The 27,927-nt window shown below is 37.4% G+C and overlaps 2 long non-coding RNA genes across 3 annotated transcripts in view; both read left to right on the top strand.

Annotated features, from left to right (window-relative positions):
- Nucleotides 1-19,036, top strand: part of LOC138856074 (uncharacterized) — a 39,920-nt gene extending 20,884 nt beyond the window's left edge. The window contains exons 2-3 of one of the 2 annotated variants that reach the window (XR_011395177.1): nucleotides 18,633-18,770; nucleotides 18,847-19,036. This is a non-coding gene — a long non-coding RNA (uncharacterized lncRNA). Of the gene's footprint in view, nucleotides 1-18,632 lie in introns of both variants that reach the window. The other variant, XR_011395176.1, reaches the window with a different exon arrangement.
- A 2,532-nt stretch (nucleotides 19,037-21,568) lies between these two features.
- On the top strand, nucleotides 21,569-27,130 carry LOC138856081 (uncharacterized). The gene is made up of 2 exons (XR_011395178.1): nucleotides 21,569-21,952; nucleotides 26,820-27,130. It is a non-coding gene; the product is annotated as an uncharacterized lncRNA (long non-coding RNA).
- Nucleotides 27,131-27,927: the final 797 nt, after the last annotated feature.

The following is a 27,927-nucleotide window of genomic DNA, read 5'->3' as shown; positions in this document are numbered from 1 at the left end:
AAAAACGGCAAGTGGGGCACGGACACGGACATGAACACGCAGATTCATAGCGGTGTGTATGACAAACAAAGGCCTTCGTCCACACAGGGAGAATCGAATAGCTCGTAGACCTGAATAAAAACAAAGACTTAGAATCTATTGCAAAGGCTACGTGCTTAAATACATAATATTTTACGTACATACATACATACAAGTATGTACATATACATACACACAAAGGCACAAAGTTATACTTGTTTGTTCAGCTACTTGGAAAGTAAGCAGCTGCTCTATACAAAACCTGATTTAGTGAAACCAATTTTCAATTAAAACTATTGAAATTCGTGCGAATGTAAACTTGTCTCAAAATTATACGATCCTCTTTGGCCGAAAGCGTTTACAATTATTTACAAGAATATCCGCAGCAAATTTGGTCACGATTATTTAACGTTGGTAAAATAAACCGCAATACTCTGTTCATTTTACTTTATAATCCGCTTATAATAGTTAACTATGTAAAAATATTTTCATATATGAACTTATTAAAATTTACAACTAAACTTCGTAATTGAGTTAGCATTTTCGTTCAGATTTCATTTGAAGTGTAGACCGGTCCTGCGCAGATAACACCCAAGGATTAAAGCACAGCCAAACGTAGGTAACGAACTTGAGTGACCTCGAAAATCTAGAGTCATTCTCGGAAAATAATATTCTGGTTATTGTTGCAAGTTAAACACCTACTTACTCTAACATACCTCGCGTGAGTCCTTGCTTGATTCTAACATTGTCTTTGTAAGTCTATTTAAATAAACTAATTTAACACTTCTTTTATTATCTTCCTTCCGATCCCGTCGAAGCAGATGATTTCCTGAACCTCTCGTTTATGTTATCGCCGATAATATCTTACATAAAACATATAATGAAGGCGCTTAAGTTCGAATCTTGCAGACATTTATACTCTCGCTTAAGCTGTAGTATAATCAATATTATTCGTTCACTTAATTCTGCTAACATATTACCCCAATTGACCGATATACATGGTATAAATCGAATCGAAAGTTTGCTGGCAAAAGGAAGTACACATGCTGATGAGCGCGGCCCGTTGAACGCTCTTGGGTTTTTTAAACCTTTCTAACGCTTTCCATCGCACAAATATAATGCGTTTAATTATAGTGTCGTAGAGCCACAAGATTACTTTCGGCGAGACACTCCCCTTTTGCCCAAAGCTCATATACAACAGTACAAGAGAATCGATACATATTTTGCTCGCACCTAAGTGTTGAGATTCATAGGAAAGTTCACATCTAAGATGAGCCCTAAATATTCATTTTATCCGCAGGTTGGAAGCCGGACAGATACTATGAATATTTATACCCCGAATAGAGTATATTAAGCTCGTCACGAAAATTGTAACAATCAGTTTATAAGGCCCAGATAGACGAATGATCAGTGTGGGGAGCTGAGTTGATTTAGCCATACCGTGTGTCTGTTCATTTGTCCGCATGCACATATATGTATATATACGCGAAATGTTTAAGACACACGTTCAAAAAACTGCTTATTTGTCGGAACTGATGATATTGGACCATATATGGCATATACTTAGCTGCCGTACAAACTGAACGATCAAAATCAAGTCCTTGTATGGAAACATTTTTTATTTGACAAGATATCTTTCAGAAATTTGGCATAGATTATTATCCAAGGTAACGCCACAATCTCCGAAGAAGTTTTTCAGATCGGTTAACTATAGCATATAGCTGCCATTTATACTGACCGATCAAGTTCAGAGTAGAGATCTTTTTATACCCTTTTAAAACCTAAAAAATTGCACCTCTGATGGGTTTTCTTTTTTTATAACATTTTGCTCACATACGTATGTAATTCTAAATGAAGAAATCCATGAACATAAAATTGTTGGTAAATACAACCGAAATTTTAAGGGAAATATATGTACATAGGTAAAAAATTGTACATATGAATGTATGTCTACAAAACGTATTTGATTAGAAGAGCTCTCTTGTTATTTATGTAAATATATATGAGCATACAGCACACAGACAGATAATAACCGTAAGCCCAAAACCCAGGAGGAAGGGCAAATTCGCCAAAGTGTCTTTTGTAGTCATTATGGATGCAAAGCTTGCGAAGCGGTGCGACCGCACAACCCTCCAAGGCTTAATTTGCAACAAAAGTAGCACAATTTGGCATTAAAAAACAAAAACGGCAGACGCCCAACGCCAATGCAACAAAGCCAGTCACCAACGGGCGATGCGCGTTTTATCACTTACCGATGTATGCCCATACATACCTGCCTACATATGTACATCGCACATTCATTACAAAAGCGATGGCCAAAAAGAAATGCCAGCGCAGAGCGCCACGGAAATGTTGCTATGTATGAGAGCAACTCACAGACTGATTCGTTTCATTTTTAGTTAGAGCATAGTTGAAGATTTTTTGTCCAGGGTAGAGGAGAGGGTTGGCAAAGGTTTGCCGACTTTAATGCGAAGCCAATTCGTGCCTGCCGCAATGCGTTTCGTGACGATCAAAGGCCATCAGTTGGCGAGCGAAAGAAGCGAAAGAAATAATGTGCTTTTAGCGCAAAATCATCATCCTTTCCCAAAGCGGTTTTTTTTTTGTTATTGTTTAATCCGTCATTTGCAATGATGTCACGCAGAAGCTTCTGCTGCTTCTATCGCCGTTGATGCCCCACTGAGTGGCACAGCGAACCGGCTGACTTACTCGTTGTCTAGGAGACTTACTGAGCAGCTGTGAACAGTTAGTGCCGGAATGCCGATGCCCAGGGGCAGGGTGAGGTGAGTGCACGACTATTGAAATCAGACGCATTTAAGTGCGAATAAATTTCAAAATGATTTGATTTATTTCTTCAACTTTGCTACACAAAAGGACTCATGTTGAAAGAAAACGAAGAGCCAAAGAAAATATACATAATAGAAGTAAGAGCAAGAGAAAAAAGAAATAAGTCACACCAACAATAAGTTTGTAAAAAGTAGTCGAAGGACGTCACGTTTTTGTTTGAACAGTGAATATTTGCTGTTGTTGCCTTTCGTCTAAGTACCAAGGGACCAGCTGAAGACTTGATTCAGAGAAATACAATATCACACAAGTATTGAAATGCTCGAGGAAAAATGGGAAAATGTTCAAGCAAATGCGCACTAAAGCACACAAGCAATATCTAAACATACCTACAGACACACAATGCACACTCACACATGTGTGCCTCTACACGAATGCGTACATTGGGTTGAATAAGTTGCACAAGGACAAAAGCACACTCGACCGACCACATTAATAACATCGCACAAGAACAAATACAAACATACATATGTTAATGTAAACCCAAAGCGGGTTCCCCTCGAGCTTCTTGGTCGCCTCATTTATCCTTTTTATGGCTGTGTGTTTTTTCGTGCTACCGGTCGAGGATATCAAACAAAGTTGGAGGCATTGTTTAAGCACAAAAAAAAAAACGATAAAAAGTTAAGCCCCAGAAATGCCTGCGAAAAATACGGAAAATAAAAACTTTTCAACTGCAAACAAAGGAAACAAAAAGTGCCGTTTACAATTGCGCAAATTTAAGAAACACAAATGCAGATATACTATGTATGCATACATGATAAACCCGGAACAGAATTCTACTATTTTAAAGCAGAATCTCATCCCTGCAAGCCGATCGTCATATACCCATAATCCGGTTTTTACCAGATTCTGCGTACAAATATATATTTTATGCAGATAATATACGCTTTAACAGAACACTGCATATTATTCTTAACCTCTCATTTGCATCGTGCGCCCTGTTGTTTTCCGACAAATGTAAGGGAAACAAGTTCTAAGTCGAGGAGGTATAAAACTGACTTTGGATTATGGCTACCGTTTGTCGTTTCCAGCAGGATCCGTAACGAAACTGAATTTGTGTCTGGTCTAGTACTATCAGCTCTTCAGCATTTCTCAAGATTAGTATGTTTTGGTCGAACATCAAATATTTGGACTTTTTTATATTAACATAACGCTTAAGCTATTTACTTATAGGATTCAATGTAGCGTTTTATGTGAAGGTAGGCTTATCTCATAGGAATTTTCACCTACAATTAGGCGGAACCATGCCCATAGTCAAATTTAAAAACCAATTCCTGTGATGGACTTCATATCATCCCACATATTAAATATACATTTTCTGTCTCCATTTTATAGAGACTAATTACACTTTTCTTCATTTTCTCATATTGATATAGGAAGAAGAAATCTAAAATCAAGCCTTCTACAGGCCCCTATTGGGTGTTTAATTCAATCCAAAAAAATCGATATCATCGGCTAAAATAACGGCTGGTACGTCTCGATTTCTATAAATTGTGAACTAAAACAAGGCGAGTGGATTTTCTGCTGAACCACGGAGAAGCAAATATTCACAATTTTTGTTTGCAGCTCACAAGTTAAAGACAACTTCGCCTAACTTGCATAAATATCGATTACAATGAAAGTTTTAAAATCCGAAATATCAGACTCGCTTACAAGAACCATTTGGAAGAAAAATGTTCTAAGCAAACTGGCCAAAGATGACAAATGAAGAACACGGCTGGAGCGAATATAAAGATTTACTGAAGGAATATAAAAAAAAATATCCGCAAAGCCAAGAGGGAGTCGTGAAAGAGCTTCTGCGGAAAGTTAGAAAAGACAACCAAAGCACCCGACTACCCCTAGATTACTATGCAAAAAATGTGGAAAGTGGAGTGGTTGCAGTAAGGGTCAACACGTATTTTCCATGGTGGACAGACGCTATAAGTCTCAAACCTGTTGGAGGTAGCATACAGTACGTCCAGACCGACTTCGAACCGTTTAAATCCCCTGGTATGGACGGAATTTTTCAAGCTATGATGCAAAATGTATCAACAGCGCTGGTACAGTACCTGATCACCATATACGAAGGATTTTTAAAGTTTAATTACATACCTACCCTTTGAGCCCCGTTTATTCGAAAGAATGTAGACCAATAAGTCTGTTTTAGAGGTCTATATTCGAGACAAGCTTCTGTGGGCTAACATGTCGAAAGCACATAAGGAATATGTTCTGGGCGCCTTTCTTGACATAAGTAGAGCATTCAACAATGCATTCAATAACGGAATCGTTAACAGTCTGGAAGCAGACCGGATAGAACTTGCCATCATAGCATGGACAAAAGCTCTACTGAACTGCAGGACGCAATGGAATGGAACAAAGCCAGCAGTCTGGCTAACAACAAATCCTCAGAGGGGTGTACTGTAACCACTCCTATGGTCTATGCAGACGACATAGCTATACTAGTGACGGGGAAGTTCTTAGGCAAAATCAGTAACGTGGTGGACAATGCTCTAAGGATTATACACGAATGGGCGATATCGGCCAACCTAGATGTAAATGCAAATAAGACGGATGTGGTATTCTTTACAAGGAGGTACAACATCCCCCGAAGCTCAACGGGGTTGAGTTAACAATTAAGGAACATACCACGTACCTGGGAGTAATTTTGGTTAGCAAACTGATGTGGAAAATTTCATACAGAAAACCTTTGGGGCGGATACAGCGACTTGCTATTCTCTGCATAACGGGAATCTGACAAACGAAATAACTGGTGAAATTGCCAAAAGTGCCATCCGTCAGACTACCGAACATGTGCATGAAATGCGGAAGTCACTAAAAACGATATACAATGTAATTTCCTAAAGGGCTCATATGCGGATCAGGGCGAGAAGAAATGCCTTAAGCAAAATACATGCAGGATCGCCAAAATCATGTGTAAGAGCCCAGAAGGAAAACTCGCATGATTTTAACTCACATGGTCTCGAAAAGACTGCCGAACGGTTGTTGGCCTCTTGACAGGCGAGCCAGATGAATATAAGTAACGACGATACTTGTAGAAAGTGCAGAGAAGCTGGTATAAACGAGATGCTGGAACACCTCCTATGCCTCTGTCCAGCACTATATAGAGCTCGTTTAAAATATCAAGGAGCTTCGCAGTTCAAAGTTGCTCTTAAAGTGGAGCCGAATTAAACGCCTTTTCTATGCTACCACATTAAAAATGTCACTAAACAAATATTTATTACCTTTTTTAAACTGTGAAAATTTCTGTTATTCGAATAGAAATAGCATTTTTTGCGAGAATTTTTTGAAATAGGCGTATAAACTTTAAAACAAAAACATTAAGAAGAAAATGAGCCACATTGTTTTCAGATATAAATTGCTCTGGGTAGAGGCATCTCTGATGAAATCCATATAGAAAATTAATACATAGAATCTTAATTGCTACCAGCCAGATACAAAACACAATGAAATTGGCAATAGTTTTATAAAGTAGAAATTTATCTAATGTTGGCCAACTCAGTAGGGTTTGACCCACTGACACAAATTAGGGTTTCGTGTTTCATTTAAATCCGCTGAAGCGAGCCAAATTTGTTTGAAAGTCTGAAATGTGTTTTTATTGCCAGTTTTGTTATATTTTATATTAAAATTAGATGTTTTGTATAAAAATATAACGGTACATAAATATTCATTCGACTTTCAGAGAAATGATTGTGGCTTCACTGTAGATAGCGATGCATTTAATTTTGCATCTTTATACTCTTTTTCGTATCTGTGAAATAAATTGGTAATTCGATTACATGGGCTCGTTTTTTATCATCAGCGTGACAGAGTATTAGATAATAAAACAAAATTTTATGTGCCTCTAAAGCTTTCCACATTCGTCATTTGATATTCCATGCTCATTGAGCTGCACTGCCCGCCAAATTCGAGCACGGTTACACCCACTTTATTCGACTCGCACCCGTTGCCATAAAATATTGTTCGTTGGTTTCATTTCGGTCGGACTTTATGGCGCATAAAAGTATAAAATTGATACCAGAGACAACATATCGCAGCCGCCTGGGACTCATATGAAACATAACATACATACAAATTAACACTTGGTTTTTTGCTTCTTTGTTTTCTTTTTCTCCGTCGGAAATTATTGCCTTTAAGGGCGTTTTTTATGCTAAATACCCCGATACAATTGCCTTGTTGTTGTTATTAATAACCCGAATTTCGACAGGGGATGCGCACTGAGATAAGAATGCTACAAAGCAACGCACATAGTGAAAGGCGAAAGGGAAGGGCGCTTCCGAATCTGATTATTTTGAAATTATTTTGGTTTGTGTTTCTTGAACTTGTTTTCCATGCGGGAAGGGCAGGAAATCTTTGCACCACACCAGACAATGGTGAGAGAACGTTTTAGGCAAATGTGCATACAAAAGCTTTAATGCTCCTCTGCGCATTAAAGCTATCAACTTTTCGAGGTAGAAATACACATACACTTATATATGCATAAGTATATGTGTGCTTGAAACTGAAGAAACTTACAAAGCTACGAATGGAAACTAATATTCATTCTGTGAATGGGATGAGTCAACACCGCAACCCGAGCAAAGGACGCGTCTGCAGCGAGAAGAACTCATAACATAACACAAAAAAGTACAATAACAAATAATATTATAGAAATGGAAACAAAAGCACAGAATAAAATACCTTTTTGCATAGAGCAGAGCAATAAAGGCCGAACGTGAGTCGGCAACAAAAGCGGTTTGTTATGTAAAGGGTAGTGAAGAAAGCAGAAGCGAAGTGGAAGGAGACGCAGCACACACAAAGGAGTGAAAAGCAAAGTTTGCATGAGAAAGCGAAAAAGTTTTTATTTAACAATAGAGCTTGGACCGAATGGAAACTGAGTAAAGAGACGTGCGTCATCAATTACGCCATACAAGTAGTCGGCCGGTTCGGCAATCGGCCCTGCAGCTCAAAACATATGTATGTACATATTTGCACGTGTTCGTGCGATACTAGGACAGCATGAGCGAGTACAGAACGTGGCGAGCATTATATTGTAGGTTTGAGCACGATAGAATGTAGCACGAATCAAACTGGTTGCATAAATGGGTTTGTAAGTATTTTATGACTTTCAGATATGAATTTAGTTGACGTGGACGTACGTCCTTGTGGTTTGGTGTGTTTTAACTGCTATATGTTTACTTTTAATTTAAACTACAAATTTGAAAAGTACAGAACATATTACAAAAAAAGTAAGAATAAATAAAGTAGAATAAATATATGTAATATACACCTAATTCTGTTTTACACAGTTTTTATTTAACATGGTTCGAAAATACATTTTTTCAAAATTTTTTGGGTTTGAATTCTATTTGTCAGATTTAGTTTTTGCGAAATATATTCATATCCCAAATTTAGGCGAACTCCTTTTTTTTGTTGATACAAGCCTGGCCCCAATTGTAAATAGCACAAATTTCTTCAATAACTATGCTCGTACAAATACTCGTACACATAATACATAAGTATATGTGATTTGATAAAATTAACATCAATACTTGTTCTTAAAAAATCCTTGTATTCCACACATTTTTAGGTTATTAAGGTTAGTTTTTAGAGATAAGTATTATGATCAATATCTTTTCTTACACAGTTCTGTAATCAAACCCCTCTAGCATCCCCATAAAGTGAGTGTTTATGGATGCTTCTCTGCTCATGGATTTAGGGTTTACTAAAGTAAACTGAAATGTTTTACGGCAAAAATACCCATGATTGAATACTGCAAGAAGACAATGATCCGAAACATATTAGAAGATTCTACTTGTATACTCAATGGAAACAAGAAAACCATATTGTTAGCTGACTTCCTGTGGAATATGCGGACCATTTTGTTGCAGGTTGCCATCAAAGATGTCTGGCTATAATAGACAATGCGGGAGATTGGAGCAAAACAATGTATTGTATTTTCTATAACTACAACAAATTTTCCAATAAACTCTACCTATATTTTGGAAAACGAAAACGTTATTTTTCAAACGCACTGTATACGTATATGTATGTGCTTTCGGAGCTCTTTCAAAAATATTTTGCAAGTAGTAAACTACTAGAAAGACTTAAATCCAAATTGCTCGTACAAAAAAGAGTTAGCTTAGTCGCCCAGAACACGCGTAAGGAAAATTCAGGTATGCTTAACTTATGCTTAGGTAAATACGCAAGTGTATAATAAGAGGGGACACCTTTATAAATGTTTAACCGGCATAAAGTCACCTGAAATGTGCAATCCAAAATGGTTAATTTGACTTTAATGACAGTTGGGCGCGTTTATTAGCTGTCGGAGTGCTAAAGCAGCAAAGCGAGCCACTGAACAGGTTGCATGAATAATTAGTTAAGCAGACATCAATGCGCATACATACACAAATGTCGTCAGATGCACACGCACACACATACCACAATTATAAATGGTTAAAGCTGGCATTGTTTGTAAGCGTTAATGGGAAGCCGGAAATGAATACGAAACGGTTGTTGAATGTATATTTAAGCTATTGAAGGCGCTTAAAACGCAAGCACTTGCATAAACATAAATTGATATGAAACTAATGGCAGTTGGCTACTATGAAATTGACTCGGTGGATTGGGTATGTGCATTGGACGGGACTTGAAAACTAAAACTCTGCGCTTTGGCGTGTCCACAAATTTGCATAATTTCGATGCCGTACCAAAAAATAAAAACAAGAAAAAACATTAACTTCGGTTTCACCGCTTCTATAATACCTTTCACAGATACAAAAAATTCTTTACAAGAACTTGATTCCGATCGTTCAGTTTGTATGGCATCTATATGTTATAGTGGTCCGATATCGGATGACCAAAATATCAGCTCAATCTCTTAAAAAGCGAAAGACTAGTTCGCATATATAAAGACGTTTCCTTCCGGGTGTTACAAACTTCGTGTCAAACTTAATATACTCTGTTCAGGGTATAAAAACAAAAACAAGTTGAACAGCAGCCATGTATATGTGTGAGTATATGCAAGTTAATTGTTGGTGTTCGTTCTGTTTCCCAAACCACCAACATTATTGAGCTGCGCTGTTCGTCATGCTTCGACTCGATTGACTTTAGTCCTACAACAAAGGGTTGCACAAGGCGGCAGCGTACGCTTCATTGGCAATTTTTGTTACTGGTGTTTTTGTATTTCACTTAAGGGTCGGTGTAAGGGCAAAGTCATTAAGTTTTTCCCAATGCAAACAGACGTTTCTTATAAGTTCAGAGCACGTAGTTAATCAAAAATGCAAAAACAGTAATAACAACAACAACAACAACAACAAAAAAAATAACAAAATAACAAAATAATGGTAATAAGGAATGAGTAAAAAAAAATTGAGACAAACCGAAAAAAATGAAATGTGAATAAATAAGCATGGCAAATCGCATGAATGGGGCTGGTTGGCCGGCCAACTGTCGACTGCTTAAATTATTTCTGCCGCCGTTGCCTTTGTGGTTATTAAAATATGTATTTCTTTGGCTGGCTGCTAGCTACGAATCGAGTTGGGAATTATCGAACGCATATCGGAAAAGCACATCAATGCCCAGCCGTCCCATGGTTCAGGCAACAGACGCGCGCCTGCAACTGACGTGACCGACTACTTGATTGGCTGCTTCCCTTTCGCCACATCGAAACCAAGACAAAATGCTGGCTCCGCCGTTTTCTGATGTGTGGCGGAGTGTTGTAACTGTGTGTATTGGAGCGGGGTTCATGAAAATTGCAGTAATCGTAAGCAATTTGGCAAGTAGTCATGCCGAACAGTAACTGCGGCTGCCGTCAAAAATAAACACACCAACTCACACACACATATTTGCCTTACATTACCTGACTCGACACATTAATAAGTAATAATAAATAACAACTCAGACGAAAAGGAAATGCTCGCATTGCATGTGGCCAACGGCTATTGGACAAGAAGAAGAAGAAGCAAATGAGGTAAGGAAGGGCGAGCTGAAAATGCCGAAAACCAAGAAATCGAAAATATAAAACGTTGTAATTAATTTTACAATTGACGTATTGTGCCCGCGGTGTTTTTATCTATTCATCTAACATAGAGAAGCGCACACCCACACACACACACACATAGGCACACATCCTGGCTATGTATGAGCGTAGCGGACGGACCACACTTTTGTACTATTGCACTTTCATCGTATTTGAGTACATATGTCTGTATGTGTGTGTGCCTACCCCCTCCTAACAGTCTGCTACATCTGTGCTCATTTGGGTTGCCGAGCATTTTTGATTTAACTTGTTTGCCGTTAATTGCTCGACGTGCTGTCATTCTCATTTTTTACGCTCTGCTACCGAACCACTGAACCCTGATGACGAAGCCGCTTGTTAATTCTATAAAAAAGCAATAACAACAACATGTTCATTAGTTTTTGCTTGGAATGGCACTAATATAATTTTCTACGGACTTTAAAAACTCAAAAGTATGGGTGCATGCGTGCCGGCGATAACACACACACTCATTAAACACAAACAAATGTGTGCATTTGTTGAAATTCCCTGTACAAATGTTCAAATATATTATTACAGTAATTAAATGGTACGGTTATTTCGGGGCTGCGTTCCAACCATTAAATGTAGCGTTCCGAAATAAGTTGAAATGAATGTTTCTGTAATTTTTGAATGCGTGTCTGATCTTTTTTCTGCTGACGTTGGAACAATTGGGCACCACACTCGCAGTGAGATTTAATGACTATAACTATCGCTAAGGAATATTTAGCGTTTATTGTTCTCCATTTTCGGCGAGTCGAAGAAAAATTGCAAAATTGCTCCCTTCCGCTTTTTTGTCTTTTGAATTTCGCGGCTATAACACTATACATAATTTGAAAGGTCTTGACATAACCTACAAAACAACGCTATGCATGATTAGTTTGGATATTGCGTTCAACAGTTATAGACGTGTAAACATGGAGTTCACTAACGCCGAAATTCGCGCTATTTTAAAGTTTTCCTTCGTTAAAGGCAAATCCGCTAGAGAAACGTTCCGTGAGATTAATGGTGTTTTGGGGGATGGTACTCTATCACTTCGAACCGCGGAGGAATGGTTTCGACGATTCAGAGCCGGTGAAAACGACACTTTTACTTTTGCGGAAATGCCTAACAGCGGTCATAAAAGCTAAAGGTGGAGGAGGAAGGATTGCTGCGACACTGGTTTTTCAGGTTCAGCATACCGCATGATTTGGGCATGCTGTATGTATGGTATTGCGAAGGTAACCTTTGAGGAAACCCCTCTGGGAATAAAAAGGCATGTCAGAAAATTTTCGATAGGTTCTCGTTTCCACTCGGATGATGAAAAGACATTAGAACATTATAATTTCCATCACAATTGGAATTCGCCTTCACTAAGCATAATGCAATTGTAATTACATTTCTATTCATCTGTGTAGTTAAATTACATATGCTACAAATGAAACTCACGAAATGGACTAATAGTGATTCCAGGGCTTGACCCCTCCTAACGAAAACGGCCATTAAGTGGAGCGTAAGTCCGATTAGCCATTACAGATAATTTGCACGTATAAATACCATGAAACTATGAATTTGTTCTGCACAGCGGACCTACACACACATACACAGTTGCTCGTCAATTATGAATAACAACTTTAGCTTTATTACCAAATGCGTAAATGGCTCACACACATAACGATGTACATCCATATGTACTTGTATGTACATCCGCAAGCTTCAGCGCTATGTCTGCTCACCACCTGCCCGAAACGGCTTGTCGACCATCACAACCGATAATATTCCTCTGTGGGATGAATGTTCCGCAACGACGAGCGCTGAATTCGAAAGCCACCAAAAATGGACAGGGCAATCGTCAGACTAATAACCGATTGCAATATTCGCATTGCGCACTTATATACAGAGGTATGTACATATGTACAGGTTTGGCAGGCCGCGTGGCTTTGTCTCGTCGGATGGACGAGTGACATTGCGCATATGCCATGAAATATCCTCACGTGAAAAAGTTCTAAAACAACAATGTGTGGAACAACCAAATTGGGCATAGAGAATAGTTGCGATTACGATGATTTGATCAGATGGACGCCCACCGGGCCAGGAGAGTATGTGTTAATGTATGCATATGTGTGTGTATGAGTATTGGTTAAAATAGGTATATATGTATGCGAGTGAGTAGACGATTACTAGCAATTTGGTCAGTTAGTTGCACAGTAATTTCGTAAATAATTACCTTTGTATATGTGTGTGTAATATCGCATTATGTTGTTGTTGTTCGTTGGTTGTTCAGTTGGCTAGTTGATTGCGCACAGCCGCATCGGTACTGGAATAATATAATATTAAATGTTTGCGCCTGATGTTAATGTGCACCAATTGAAGCTGATGTGTTGAATTGTTGCCATTGCCGACATTATTATTACCTTTTTCTATGTCGAGTCATTGTTATTGTTTTCCAGGTTTGTCTTTGTTATTGCTGCCTTTGCTAGCAGTTCAGGCTGGCCGGTGCATCGCCTATAATTGTGGTGTTGGCTGCGCTGATAATAGTTGGAGTGTCGTTGCCGCAATCATCGTCAACAGCCGCGCTGAAGCAACACAAGTGAATTTAATGCGGCAGTCCCAAAAAAGAACGGACATAGATAATCAGCACAAACAATCAAAAAGTGAATGAATTGGAAAACAACAATCTGTTGCAAATAATGAAATCGCTTTTCATTTGTTCAAGTAAAACGATTCTGGGTAATCTTTGTCCATGAAGGATATTATGTAATTTTTTCTATGGCTGCAATCTTTTGAGGTCTATTTATGATTTATGTAGATAAAAAGGAATATAATGAAAAACTTTAATAGACATTTTCGAAATTTTATTTTATAATCTTTTATAGATCATTAATTTTTTAAGGACCAAAAAAAGAAAAAACGTTAACTTCGAAGTTTATTTTTTAAATTTAAGTTTGTATGCTAGCTATGTGCTATAGTGGTCCGATATCGACGGTTAAGAAAAATGAGCAGCTTCTTTCCTGAGGGACTATTTATCATTTGATCATTTATATATATATATATATATATATATCTACAAGTATATATTATAGGGTCTCCGACGTTTCCTTCTGGGTGTTACAAACTTCGTGACACACAGTGAAGTGTTTTTAAAAAGTGGCCACAGCTCCGCTCATAACTGAACATATAACTAACCAAAACCAACTTGTTGAGGGGAAATCTTTTCGGCACCTCCTTAGACAGTGTGAAAATGGGTGAAATCGGATGTTAACCACGCCCAAAACTACTAAAAGTGGGATAACTCGCTAAATAAACTCGTCAAAAGTATTCAATTTCACAGTGAAGATACTTCGGGAAGTGTTCATGGAAGCCGTTATAGAAATTGAACAATGGGCGTGGCACCCCCCACCTAAGTAAAATCCTATATCTCATGAACTATACGAACATTTTAACGAAATTAGCAAAATGACGTTATTCCGGCATTCTTATGTGACTTCCCATCTAACAAAATATTAATTAATTAATTGAACGGATTCTTTATTTTTACAGTATATAAATCGAAAGTCAATAACATTATCGAAATACAAATTTGCTTAAATATTATCCTCAAACCATGTCACCGCAAAAAGGCCGAACTCTCACCATACCTTTTCACCTCGGCCGTTTATAATAGTTAATATGTGTGCTATTTTATTGAAATCAAGTGTGTGTTTTCCTAAGAATGATTTCCTATTCTATATCTGACCTTTTCTAATGTACACAATAAATTTTATTTAGGTATTTCAGCGCTTGTGATCCTTGCAAATTGCGAGAGTGTAAAATGTTCGGTTACACTTAGTATTTCTTTACTTGTTTGTCTTGATGTTGCACATACATACATATGTTTATGTATCGCTTTGTATATATCGCTTTAATCGATTTCCACTCTGGGCTTGATGATGCTTCCGAGTCCTCTTTGACATTCAAATTTTAATATTTGACGAATGCAGAAGATTGAGAAATTTTCCTTCATGATCTTATGGTCAATTCACATAGAACTTTTACTTCGCTTTGCGTCAGACATTTGTTTTTGACAGAAAAGTTCGATATACGCTTTTGTATGAGTACGTTCGCATAAAAAGTTTTCGACGCGAAGCCAACCAAAATGTTGGGCAACTCTCATCTTTTTACGCTTTGGCAAACAACATTAGAGAGAAACAGTGAAAGCAAAGCGCCCATTGTGGCATACCCTTTGTTCTCTCTGTTTCGTTGTTTCAGTATGAACTGTCACCCAAAGCGATGAAAGTTGTATGTGAATGGGCCTTTAAAGGTCTTGTGTGAGTATGCGTATTCGAAAACTGCTTTAATAACTTTTGGCAATCACTTCAGAAAATTCATTAGATATAAAAGAGGGCATATCCCCACACTCCATCAAATTTGATCCATTGTCAGAGAAACAAAGAAATTACTTTCTACCAATATAATGGATATTGAAGTAGCCAATAACGGCACCTCTGTTATTACTAAAAGGAAGGCATAGTAAAAGATATTTTCAAATCCATTGGGTGTTATTTATTTGGAAGTAGCAAAGAACTCTTTTATTAACGAAATGTATGAGTATTCAGAAGAAGTCTTTGTGCGCATTAAGACAACATTCTCACAGCGGCTGGTTGTCGACATGCATCAGCATCTAATTTGCATATGAAACGTTTATCCTTTTCCAATATCTAAAAAATTACAAGTAAAACTGCCAGTTCATCAGCCGACGCGCACACGAACACACATGCACATAGTTCTCGCTGGTCTGGTCTGCTCTGTCCCCTGCAACTTTACTCCAACTTAAGGCCGACAGATGGTTATTCACAAACACACACACACACACCTATATACAAAGACGCGAACATGTGAAATTCGTTCTTTACGGCACAATTTACAGAGAATAAGTGATTGTCATGACAGGGACGATGGAAATAGCTGATACGAATAACAAACCGACCGGCCATCACAACTGCTTGAGCGCGCCCGAAATCTGTAGCGGCTGCAGCAGCAGTTCTAAATTTAAATGGTTTGTAAGAGAATACCTGAAAAGAAACCTCTGTCAAATGAAAAGTTACGATTTGGAAAATATAACAATGGCATATTTAACAAGGCACAATAATTAAACATGTTTCGTATATTTATTGAAAACCGACCAAAATGAAGTGTAAGATCAAATCTACTCAGGTTGTGTCCTTTCTCGATTTTGGAACGAAATAGAATACCATTGCTGACACAGCTAAAATGACAGTCATAATACAACCTATTTCTCCAATTATAATCACCTTAGCGCGCTTAATTTTAGGTAGAAGTAATCCATTCGATTTTCAACTATCACATGTGTATATTTATTACAAAAAAACATTATAAGAAAAAACAAGAAAACAGTTATAAAAACCCTTCCGTGCCCGAACCACCAGTTTTAACAACGCTTGCAGAGAAGATTTCTTAGAAGACAGCACGGTTAACTTTTTGTTCTCCAACCACCAGTTTTAACAACGCTTGTGCAGAACCTTACATAAAAAGACACGTCAGAAGGACACAGGGTACCAATAAGTATATTTAAGTATATACTCGTATATGAATATTACGACACCCAAGCACAACTATACTTCTACGGCAAAGAAACAGAAATAATAAAGAACTAGCAAATTACAATATAATAGAAAAATTAAAGCGAAATATTAATTAAATAAATTAAATATTAATTAAGAAAAGAATACGAAAAATTAGAATTTAAGACAAAATGGTTCAAATAAATTTTGAACCCTTTAAAAATTTGGGAAATATCCCTGAATTTAATGGCGACAACCGGGACCTCCAAACATTTTTAAATCTAAGAGAATCACAAGGACTTTTTTCTGACTTAATCAAAAGTAACTTAAAAGGAAAAAATAAGGAAATTATTGAAAAAAATTACCAGGCAACTTCCTGACCGATTAAGCCTTGACGAACTTTTCGATTCACTTAGAGCAACGTCATTTAAAACAACTAGTCTAGATTTCTTTGACGAAATAAAAAATAAATTTAGGCGTCTTAACAATAAAACCTTATTCGCCCTCGGACAGGAATCAGGAGTAGCAAACGCTGCTGCTCAAAACAATTCCCGCGCAGTTCACAACATCTTTAAAGCCAAAAAAATCCGGAAAATACGGAAAAATTCTCCTATCTGGCAGCGTTCCTTGTCTTAGCGTTATAAATAATAAGTTCAGGTAACGGTGGTCAATATTAGGAGATGATGCTCTCAATATATTGCTTTAATAGCTTGATTAATGTATGTACGAGAGCGACAGTAGTGTAACTCTTAGGACAACTTAACCTTTAGTTGTGTTAATATAAATGTATATATATGTATTAAACCACGAATTCATGAGTTAAATAAATTTAAATATATGTGCAATGTGAGTTTCGCCACATATACATATGCGTACCCTCGTAGCTAAGTGCATAACACGCTTTGTAAATGCGCTTAATTGTATGGAAATATTATAAATTATGGGTGTGTGTGTGAATGTCTAGAACAGTTTTGAGCATCGTCTTCATTTCTTACGTAATTGGCCCCTGGGGCTTGGAACAATCCTATCGCAAATGTAGTGTGGAATTGTAAGGCGACAATCTGAATATACAAGTATGTATGTGTGTGTAATGGTTCATGCGGTGCGCTGCGGAGGGGAATATTAAAAAGAAATTAAACAAACCCCTTCGCCGAGTTGGCAATGCAGCAGTGCCAACACAGAATAGTTTTGCTGTCAACCACTTTATGGGACGCTTGGCGACATTATCCACTCAGCCAACTGTGAATAATTTCAAATTTACAGAAACTTCGAAGCAGAACGAACGGGAACGGTAACGGCAGCCACGAACCAGGGTAGACAACGAAGCGGACAGGGGTGAAGAGTGGTTATGAGTGGCTATTTAAGTTAGTGGTAGGGGAGCGCAGTAAGCGACGTCAACGGTAAAAATTACTATTCAGCAAACGAACGAACGAACAAATTATGAAATGTTGTTGCAGGAAGTAACGGCAGGCGGAAGGAGGCGTGCGGCACTGACAAGCGGGTGGGGCTACGACATCAAAAAGTTGTCAATACAGTATACAAGAAAAACGACATTAATAGCAACGCCAAATGCCATATTACTAAATGAATAAAACTGAAAGCTATTGAAGTTCCTAAGCAAATAAACGGAATAATGGACTAAAATACCGTTAGCGCAATAAGCTATATACAAATGTACATCCAAGAAATAGAGTACGCTTGGCAGCAGATGCAACGGCGGAGATGCCAAAAATGGCACAGACTTTGATGTTGGCAATGGCAATGGTAATGGCAAAAACAACAACGGAAATGAAACTTTTTCGTGATAAAAGTGTTCAAACAAACCGATTGTATGCCAATACCGGGACAAAGAACATACAAATGCATTTATATGCTGAGTATATACACACATGTGTGTTTGTATGTGCTGAGTATATACACATGTGTGTTTGTATGTGCTTCAGATCGCATTAATATCGGGTTGATCAATCAACGGGGGAAATGATAATAAAAGGAAACAATGGGGAATGGTAACGAGCGGCAATTGTTTTTAAGAATTGCTGTATATGTATGTATGTATTTCGGTTATTAATTTAGTACCTCCGTGAAGTCTACATTTTTCAGAAAAAAGTCATACTAGCCAAACCCTTCTACTCTACATAGAAATCAATAATTTTACTTTGAAAATAAGATATTTCAAATAAAAACGTTTATCATTTATGTATATATATATTTTATAGGTTCTGTTGTTATAAACTTCATGGCAAACTTAATGTACCTTCTTCGGGGCATAACTGGCAACTCCAGGAAACTATTACGAAAACATCCTAATTTATCCAGTGGAAATCCATACTAATATATTACTATAATAATAATGAGTACGTACATATGTTTATTGTGAAATTTATTCATAAGAGAATCTATGTTTCAATTTCATAATTTTATTCTCATTAGTACTAAATAAAGTGGAAGGTGCTTTCTTTTCAATTTTTGTTTTTCCACGGTTCTTAATTCTTATTAAAATACTGAACAACCGTGGCGACTATGTCGTTATGTAGCTATATTATGTGAAATTTTGAAATATTGTGAAAATTGTAAAAGTGTGTACACTCATACTTGCAACTTAAATAAATTTGTAAATGGATATGTTGTGGTCGTCAGACGGTTGAATCTAAAAATACATTATACACCAAATACATTTAAACCATCTCTTTTGGAATATTTGTGCTTGTTATTGTTATCAGTCTTCTTTCTATTGTTGTTGGCACAACCCAGTGAGGCTTCAACGAAAAATTCGGTAAATACTCAGATTTATCTTGTATCTCGTTTCGCAGAAGGCAGCAGGACGGTTGAAGAGTAATCGACATCGGCGTAGGAAAACACAAATAAAGCCGAAACAAAGGCAAATAACGAAAAAATAGACGAGTGTGTATGTGTGTGTGTATGTAAGTAAATTGATAGCATTAAGGTATCGCCTATCTGCATTAAATTAGTAATTTTATTGTATCGTTTTGTATAGTTTTACTGGGGCGTTGCACGTTTCGTACGAACCGCTTGCACTGCTATCGTCCGGCGACCACCATTAGCAATGCCAACGCAAGCTTTCCGGACGCTTAACCTTTTTACATGTTCCCACTTGCGCGGCGTCTACTGACCATTGCTTACTTATAATCATTTTAGTTGTTTGAGCATTTTTCGCATTACTATTGTTGTTGCTTCCTTGTGGTTAGGTTTTATGCTTTACTGCTCCCAAAACCCTTATGGGCATTATTATGGTATTTTTTAGCATTTCCAGTTTCTTTGTGGCCTTTTGTTTGTAATTATGGTTGCTCTACTGCTGCTGTTTTGTTGCTGTTTTTGCTTTTGTCGTTCCAGCTTAATTTGGAGTTATTTTCATGGAATGTTAGCTTGCAGAAATTTGGTTGCGACGGCAGCTTGAAGCTTGACCAGAACCATAGTCATAACTAAAACGGACTAACGAATGGCTGGTGAAGAGGTAGAGAGCACAATAATAATTTCAAATATTTTGGAAAAGTACAAAACTCAAGAAAACGAAGTCCCCGAAAACAACCTCACACTTCAAACGTTTACACCAATTAATATATATACAGGCTTTAAGGCATTTAAGGATTCTTAAGATTCCATTTTCGCTGGAAATACGGTTCTTACTATATGCCCTCCACAATTGGAAGTAGTAGAGAGTTTTAACTGTGCATGGTATGTAGTAATAAATGATTTGTGGTTTATGTATGAGAAAGAATCTTAGATTTATTGAAAAGTACTGGAAACTAGAATTCATAAATTCAAATTACCGCTTGAAGCCTTTTTAAAACTCCCAGGACTGTTCACCGTGTACATCAAGACACACATCTTACCAGTTAAATGTTCAATAATTTAGATTTAATTCGGATTGGGGTATGTATGAAAATACCCTGTATCGGAGTCGCAGTCTCATCTCAAACCCTACTACATTTTATAGTATAGTCAAATACTTGGATAATAGATTATAGGTCGGAGGTTAAACTTAATTCTTTGAAACGATTCAAGACTGCTTGTTTGACTGCTGCTACTACGAAATAAAAAGTACATGATATAAAAAAGTAGCTTTGAATCGTTTTTCAGCTGTTTAGTGATGTATTTTTTGCATTAGAACTTCTGAAAGCAATCGAAAACAAGACAAAACATTTAGTTGAGTTGCACCGATGCTATAGTATGCCTCACAGGTGCATTTTTTATATCGTAAAAGGGTATACGAAGATATATATCTTGATTTTGATCGATCAGTTTGTATGGCAGCTATATGCTATAGTTGTCCGATCTGATCAATAGATAGTGTGTAGTTCGGCATGGCTAAATCGACTCAGCTCGTCATGTTGATCATTTATATATTGTACATATACTTACATATATATATGTATATGTTATAGGGTCTGCGATCTTTCGTTCAAACTTAATATCCCTTATCAGGGTTTGAAAAAACAGTCTCTCATAACCCTCCTTTACGGTTATATGTTACGGTTTTCACTACATTTCAAATGAGTAAGAAATTTAAGAAAGTAAATTGCACAATGAGGAAAATATGAACATTGTTTGCTTTGCACTCTAGCATTTTTAACAATAAACCTTTCTAACATATAATATTGCATATTACAATACCATCCAACAACAGTTGGATGAGTTTGTTTTGCTGCAGTTGCAGTTTTTTTTAACCGAAGAAACGTAGTTGCGTTGATTGAATGTTAAGCTTTTCGCCTTAATGAGGTACAGACGCATTAAACCCACACATTATCTCGCTAACACTCTAGCTCACCGTCTTACCCAGCCCAGTCCAACCTGCGCCGCTTTGAATAGCACGCTCATCTGTCCGCTGCGTCGGCCAGGCGGATTAAAGTGTCGTCATTCCGCCAGCAGCGCTCATTTAATCGCTCGGTGGGTTCGCCTGCCTGTCTGTCCGTCTGTTCGCCTTGGTGTACAAGTATTTATGCATGTACATATGTACGCTTATCCGTCGGCAACGGTTCCTATTGGGAATGTGATTAATGAGTGCGATTTTATTGCCTGCTACAGTTGAGCTCTTGAACGCTGCCATAATGTTTCATATTTCATTCAGCTGCCGCATGATGAAGTGCCAAAGTGGCACAACCCACGGCCTCCGCGCACACAGTGCCACATAACTAAACGCGACGGGAGCGGCGTGGCACGGCGCTGATGCCATCGGGGCCGTGTAACTATTAGAAGGCAGACCAGTTTCCCAGAAACAAATGTCGAAGCATTTCGAACGAAATGTACAATTTATAATCTCCAATACAATAACGTAAGATTAGCATTGAATCGGCAACATGACGACGTATAAAATAATAAAAATAATTAAATCGAAAGGAAAACACATTCACATACTTTTGTTGCTGGATAAAAGTAAGATAACAGTGCAAGGGGCAAATGAAGGGCGCAAACTTCATAGCTATCAAAGCGCAGAGCTACATTTTCAGTTGATTAAAGCATTTCATTTCGAGCTCGGGAATCGTAAATTATTATGGGACGAGTATATCGTATTGTGAGTGTAAGTAGGTATCCGAGTGCGTCAAAGGGAGCAGCTTAAATTAAGCGCATATTTATTACGGTGTACGTAACAGTGTAGGGGTGTGTTTGTTGCGCGCTTGAATCGAAGCGAAATGTCGGTCGACGAGAAACCGGGTTATTATAAATATTAAGCTGAAAATCACAATCAATTCTAAATTGTGTTCGCCTTGCTTTGTCGCATGGATAAAACCCGACGTAGCGCTGGGCTGGGCGCTCGGCTGGCTGGTGCTCAACAACGAGCAAGCTACCACGCAGGAATGGCTTAGCCCTCCGAGGCAGGGTCATAATGGAATGTTGCAAGAACGCACACACAGCGGTATAGGGAAGGGTATTACACATACATATTTATATGTTTGTGCAGATTTGTGTTTTGCTGCTGGCTTCGTGTGATTGTCGGTGTTTGGTTGCCCCGTCGCTTCTTTTGTTTGTTTGCGTAGCAGGTGTGACCTGCAACAACGTTTGTGCAGCATGCATATTTGCCTTTCGCTATTCTTTTCTCGTCCATACTTTGTCTGTACCATTATCTGCACACTGCATTTCGTACAATATACATGCATATGTAGGTGAGTAGATATGTACGTCGCCAGGTCTGCTTGCGTGTTTGTAGAGTAATTTGATATTTTCATTAGCCGCTTGCAGCGAACGGATTTATTTACAATAGTTTTTCAGCGACGCGAATAATGAAAAATAAGTACACAGCAAATGTGCGTGTGTATGTTATGACTTTCTTCAAATTGGTGTTCAACCAGTTGATTTTGGACATCAGATCTCTTTTAATACGCTTACTAAGCAACGTACTAGGTAGGAAGTCACACTGAAATATCATATATTTTTATAGTACTTTATACAGCCCGACAGAGTATAGGATGTCTCAACAGACGTTATTAGAAGCTTGGATTTGAAAGATCGAGTCCACAAATGAACATTGTTTGGCCTTGCTGCTTATAAACGAAACGAAAGTTAGCGAAAGTTATACTAAAATCATTGGAGGCATAGCAATGGAATGGCTGATTGCATTAATTCATGACATTGCTCAAGTATACTTGTGAACTTATTTTCAAGCAATTTTATAAATATATGAATACAAAGATACACTGCTACTAGAATAAATACGCTCTCTCAATTCCATTAAAATAACTAGCACATTGGCCGATTTACCATATGTGGTATAAAGTCAACTGCAAGTTCGAAAATCTTTATATTAGGTATATGGGTGCTATGGGAAATATTGATCCAATTGCAGCCATTTTCGACACAACGAAATATTATATATTTGTATATTCAATTATAAACCTCACAGATTTGCCGATTGTCAGCCATAGGCTCTGGGGTTAATTATGGTCCGATTTTGACAACTTTTAGACCTGAGATGGCATTAAAGGAAATATTTATCCCGATATATTAATTATGAAATGAAATTGAAATGTATACTGGAAAGTGAAAAATAAGACGGAATTTAAAGTTGTGTTATATGGTAAAAAATCTAAATTTTTATTAAAAATCTGTCTAAAACATGATCCGCTGTTACCGAAACCTGAAATATGGTTTGTAATAAACATTTTTAGGCAATTCACAAGCTTCGTCTTATGTCTTATGTCGTATTTCAATAGTCTTAAAAAATACGACACTTGTGAGCAGCCCTTAATTGTTGTATGTCATATTGTGTAATATTTCTTCACTTCAGCAGCTGGTAGTGAAAAATTAAGAATATAAAAATGCCACGAGAAAGTGACAAAAATAAAATAAAGCTTCTATATGTTGAACCGCCGGCATTTTGGTTTACATTGCAACCCCAGAAACAACAAAATATTTATATATTTCAGTTTTCTTCATCTTAATTTACCTGAATATCGTGGCTTCCTTCCATATTATTAAAGAAATTGATGAAATTTATTTATTTTAATAATTTTAGACAACTAAACGTCAACAATAAAAATTGTAAACAGATTCAGCTGATGGAATAGCTTACTAAAAAAACATACCTAGCTTTGTTGTATTTGTCGTATTTCCATTTTGCATGGGAAACAGCAACAGTGTTGACAGAGTTGATAAGACAATATGACAATTAACAAGAAATCTTAATCATAATCATAAATAAATGTTTTACGGCCATTATCAAACTTACTAAGGCTAGTACTGTAACTGTCGCTAGTGCGTTTAGGATAGTGAAAATTTTGTGTTGTGGCAATTTCTCTGCAAGAGCGAATGAGGACGATCGATATTTCCTTCTTGCTCTCTTTTATTGAAAATTAATTATAGTATATTTCTGATTACAGGGATAGTGATATCATAATATTTGGATGTCATCAGGCTTGAACTATTATACCAAACCTACTTAAAGTTCGAGGTACATACAAACATATTATTGTTAGTGCTAATAGATTTTCCAACGACTTGTCTTAGGCACATATTTTATTTTGACGACAAGTTTTTCTCGCAGGGTTTATGTGTATGTATTTATAAGTGTTTCTGCATGGGCATGTAAAAGTAGTATGGTGTTGCACTTCTTTAAAACACATACACATTTGGTTGCACTTAACTAAGCATAATGCAAATAAGCGAATAACTATGCACATAAGTACATACATATATATATGTATATGCATGTATGCAAGTATGGCACTTCTTAGAATATAAGCAATCGCACATTAACCAAAAACATTTTGCGTGAAGGAACGTTAATTTGAGCAAGGTGTGAAATGACTACATACGAGTGCTTACAAGTATAAGGGTTACCTGCACCGAGTCCAACAATATTTTATGCATGTTCAACTGCATTTGTTTGTATGGTTATTTTATATTTAGTCAAATAATTAGTATTCTTATAAAGAAGTCCGCTTTAACATATTTTGTAGCTCTTGACTGATTGCCGGCGTTGTTGAAAAGAAAAACACGCACACACAGGAGCTGAAGAACTTGCCACCGAATAGCAAAAGCAGTCTTATCAATGCAGCATAGGAGGCAAACTGTGCCTTAATTGCTGCAGTTAGTAGGTCGGCGCAAATACTCGTATCAGTTGGTTCAAGCTCGTCGAGAGAGGGTGTCAGCTGCTTTGCGGCCAACAATGTCTGATATTTGTATCTTTCCTATAAATTCAAAATAGTGAAATTAGTACGATGTTAAATGATTTTAAAGTTTCTATAAAATACATTGTAACAGTATCGACTTAAATATTGTAGGTAAAGATATAGGCATGCATTTTTTCTTGATATCGTGTGAAAAATGATTTTTGCAAAATCTCTACCTTCTCGGTGAGCTTAAAGACTTATGTATCCTTAAAGATATGAGCACTACAAATGTCTATTCACCAGAGAGTACACTCCCATACATCGCTAATATATTCGTGTGAAAATCGGGATCGGTGGCCATCTTGTTTTGGGCCCATTCACCGAATACACGACACTCTTGATAGTTGTTCGGCTTCAATTCTTGCAGGAGTTAGATTTTGTAAGCCCACAAACCAAGGTACTTCCGCAAAATCTTCCATAAAGTCGATGGGCACATTTGATTTTGTTGCGCCCCATGACAGATGGGCTCATTCGAGGTTTCTTCGAGGCACTGTAAGGCGACTCTGAGAATGCGCATTATCCACTAGAATAAACGTGGTGCGAAACCGATCCGTAGTTGTTCGAATTTCCTACTCTATGGACGATGCGTCGCCCGAACCGAACCCTTATTTTGGTAATAAATTTGCAGAATTCGCAAACAATTTTAAATCTAAGATATGAAATCTAAAGTTAAATTTCTTATGCTAAAAAGCTTTTTACAATTGTTTTACAAAATATATATCAGCACTTCGGAGAACTCAACATTTGAGGAATAACATCTTCATAACATAGCTAACATGAAATACCATATAAATGGAGAAGCTAGCACTCGAATAATATATGAGTAAATATTTTTTAGAAACACGTTGCAATTCTCGTTTGCATCAGGTTTCTCTAATATATCAATTCGTCTGCACAAAGAAGTGAGTTCCTAGAAAATTAAAGGCAAGAGCAAGTTTTAACAATGCCTTTCATACATAGGTAAATATGTATGGCTGTGTGTACAAGACTGCAAATATGGCTTTGTTTCCACATCCATTATCTGCATCTGCATAATCACGGCATGAAATTCATAGGAACCGTATGACATACGAAATTCAACGTTTTCTGGATAAAAACGAATTACTGAAATTACACTTTAAAATGATGAAATTGAATAATTACCATTCAACTTTCATGCCTAAATGAATTTTATTCACCATTTGGATTAACGAAGCCTTAGCGGCTAAGGCCAATGCTCACTCAAAGCGCAGGCAACAATCCTATCGAAGACGAATTTGTAATGCGGTGCTGCCAGCAGAAACCCTGTCGGCTCAGACGGCTAAGTAATGCATGCATGAATTCATAGGTATGACCATACTCACACACACACACATATATGCATATGTACATGCCTAAGAATATGCGCAAACATGCTTATGCGCATAAATAAATTTTACGTGCCTGCATGACTGGCTTTGTGCTGCTTGATCGTCTGTCTTCCTGTAACAAATGTCACCGTGCAAGAGGCAGGATTTACAAAGACAGCCTGTGGGGTACACATAAGTACTTAGAAGTGAGACGGCTCGAATTGCTCGTCGAGCAACGAAACTAACGAACGACAGGCAACACAACATCCAATGATTACCGCGACGCTGTGCGTCGTGATGAGATGCGGCTGGCACGCTCATCCCAATGTTCTACGATTTTGCCAGAGTCATCTTTTTCCGCTTTCATATGCTCTTGTTTTGTTCTATTGTTTTTTAGTTTCTTGTTGTTTTTTTTTTTGTTTGGCATGCATTTTTTATGTGTCTTTTCAAGTTTTGTTGGTGAGCGAGCGAACGATTAAAGGAACGAGGGGCGATATTGCCGGAAAGATTAGACAACAGCAAAACGACGGTAACAACACAAAAGGTATACTCAAAACAAGCATACAACCGCAGGGAAGCAGCCTTACACACACATACACATCGCGAACATAATACAGACACCGGGGACAAAAGTGGTACCTGCATGCGAGGCACAAAGGCGAGACGAAATGCTGGCCACATTCAGCGTCAGCGCGGCATTGTCGTACACACATGAATACTGATCAGCAAAGCGGCGAAGGATGCGTGGATAGGCGAGTACAAGTAGTACAAAAAATTTACGATTTAGCCCAGATTGCAAAGTGACTTTTCCTGTTTTTGTACAGAATTTAAAAACAACAGGCGTCTTTATTGGAAAAGAAACAGCAGAAAAACGGTTGTCTCACAAGAAACTGGCAATATGTAGGAAGAGCCGACAAGAAGCGACGCCCGGTAAGAATGGTATGGGAGCTGACTGCAGCAAGGGATTGAAATTGAAATTTTGCTTTAGAAACTGCAATCAATACAAAATAAAAAAGTGATTATAAATCTTTTATACTCTAAGCTGGAGAGTCCATAAGCCATTTGAATATCTGTGTAGTTGATTCGCTCAGTTTGTTATAATAAAATATTCGGCTTTAAGAATACTTAAAGATCCCGTCATTTAACACAGAATAGTTTTCTCAACTATTTCGAAAACCAGCTAATCTTCGCTTATGTTAGTTTTAAGATACAATTTACAATCTAAATTAGATCAAATACCCAAAATAATAAACATTTCGGTCAGTATTTAATCGATGTATCTCATTATGTAACAAAACACTAGGTCACATTATAAATTTGAAAGAATTGTTTCTTCGAAAAATAATAAAACTTTGATTAAAATTACAGTTGAATTCGCTTTATGGAATTTACCAAAAAATTTACAACTTTTCTACTAAAGGGTACTTTATAAACAGTTCTTCGAAATGTATAGTTCCAATTAAATGTTGTTATCAGCTGACTGCGATTATGCAAACAAGAAGAAGAGCACGCCGGCGAACTCATGCCCCAATTGACAGCGCAAAGCACATATATGCATT

The sequence above is a fragment of the Bactrocera oleae genome, chromosome 2 (assembly GCF_042242935.1).
Source record: "Bactrocera oleae isolate idBacOlea1 chromosome 2, idBacOlea1, whole genome shotgun sequence".
NCBI classification, from domain to species: Eukaryota; Metazoa; Arthropoda; class Insecta; order Diptera; family Tephritidae; genus Bactrocera; species Bactrocera oleae.
This window is presented reverse-complemented; position numbering and strand designations above follow the sequence as displayed.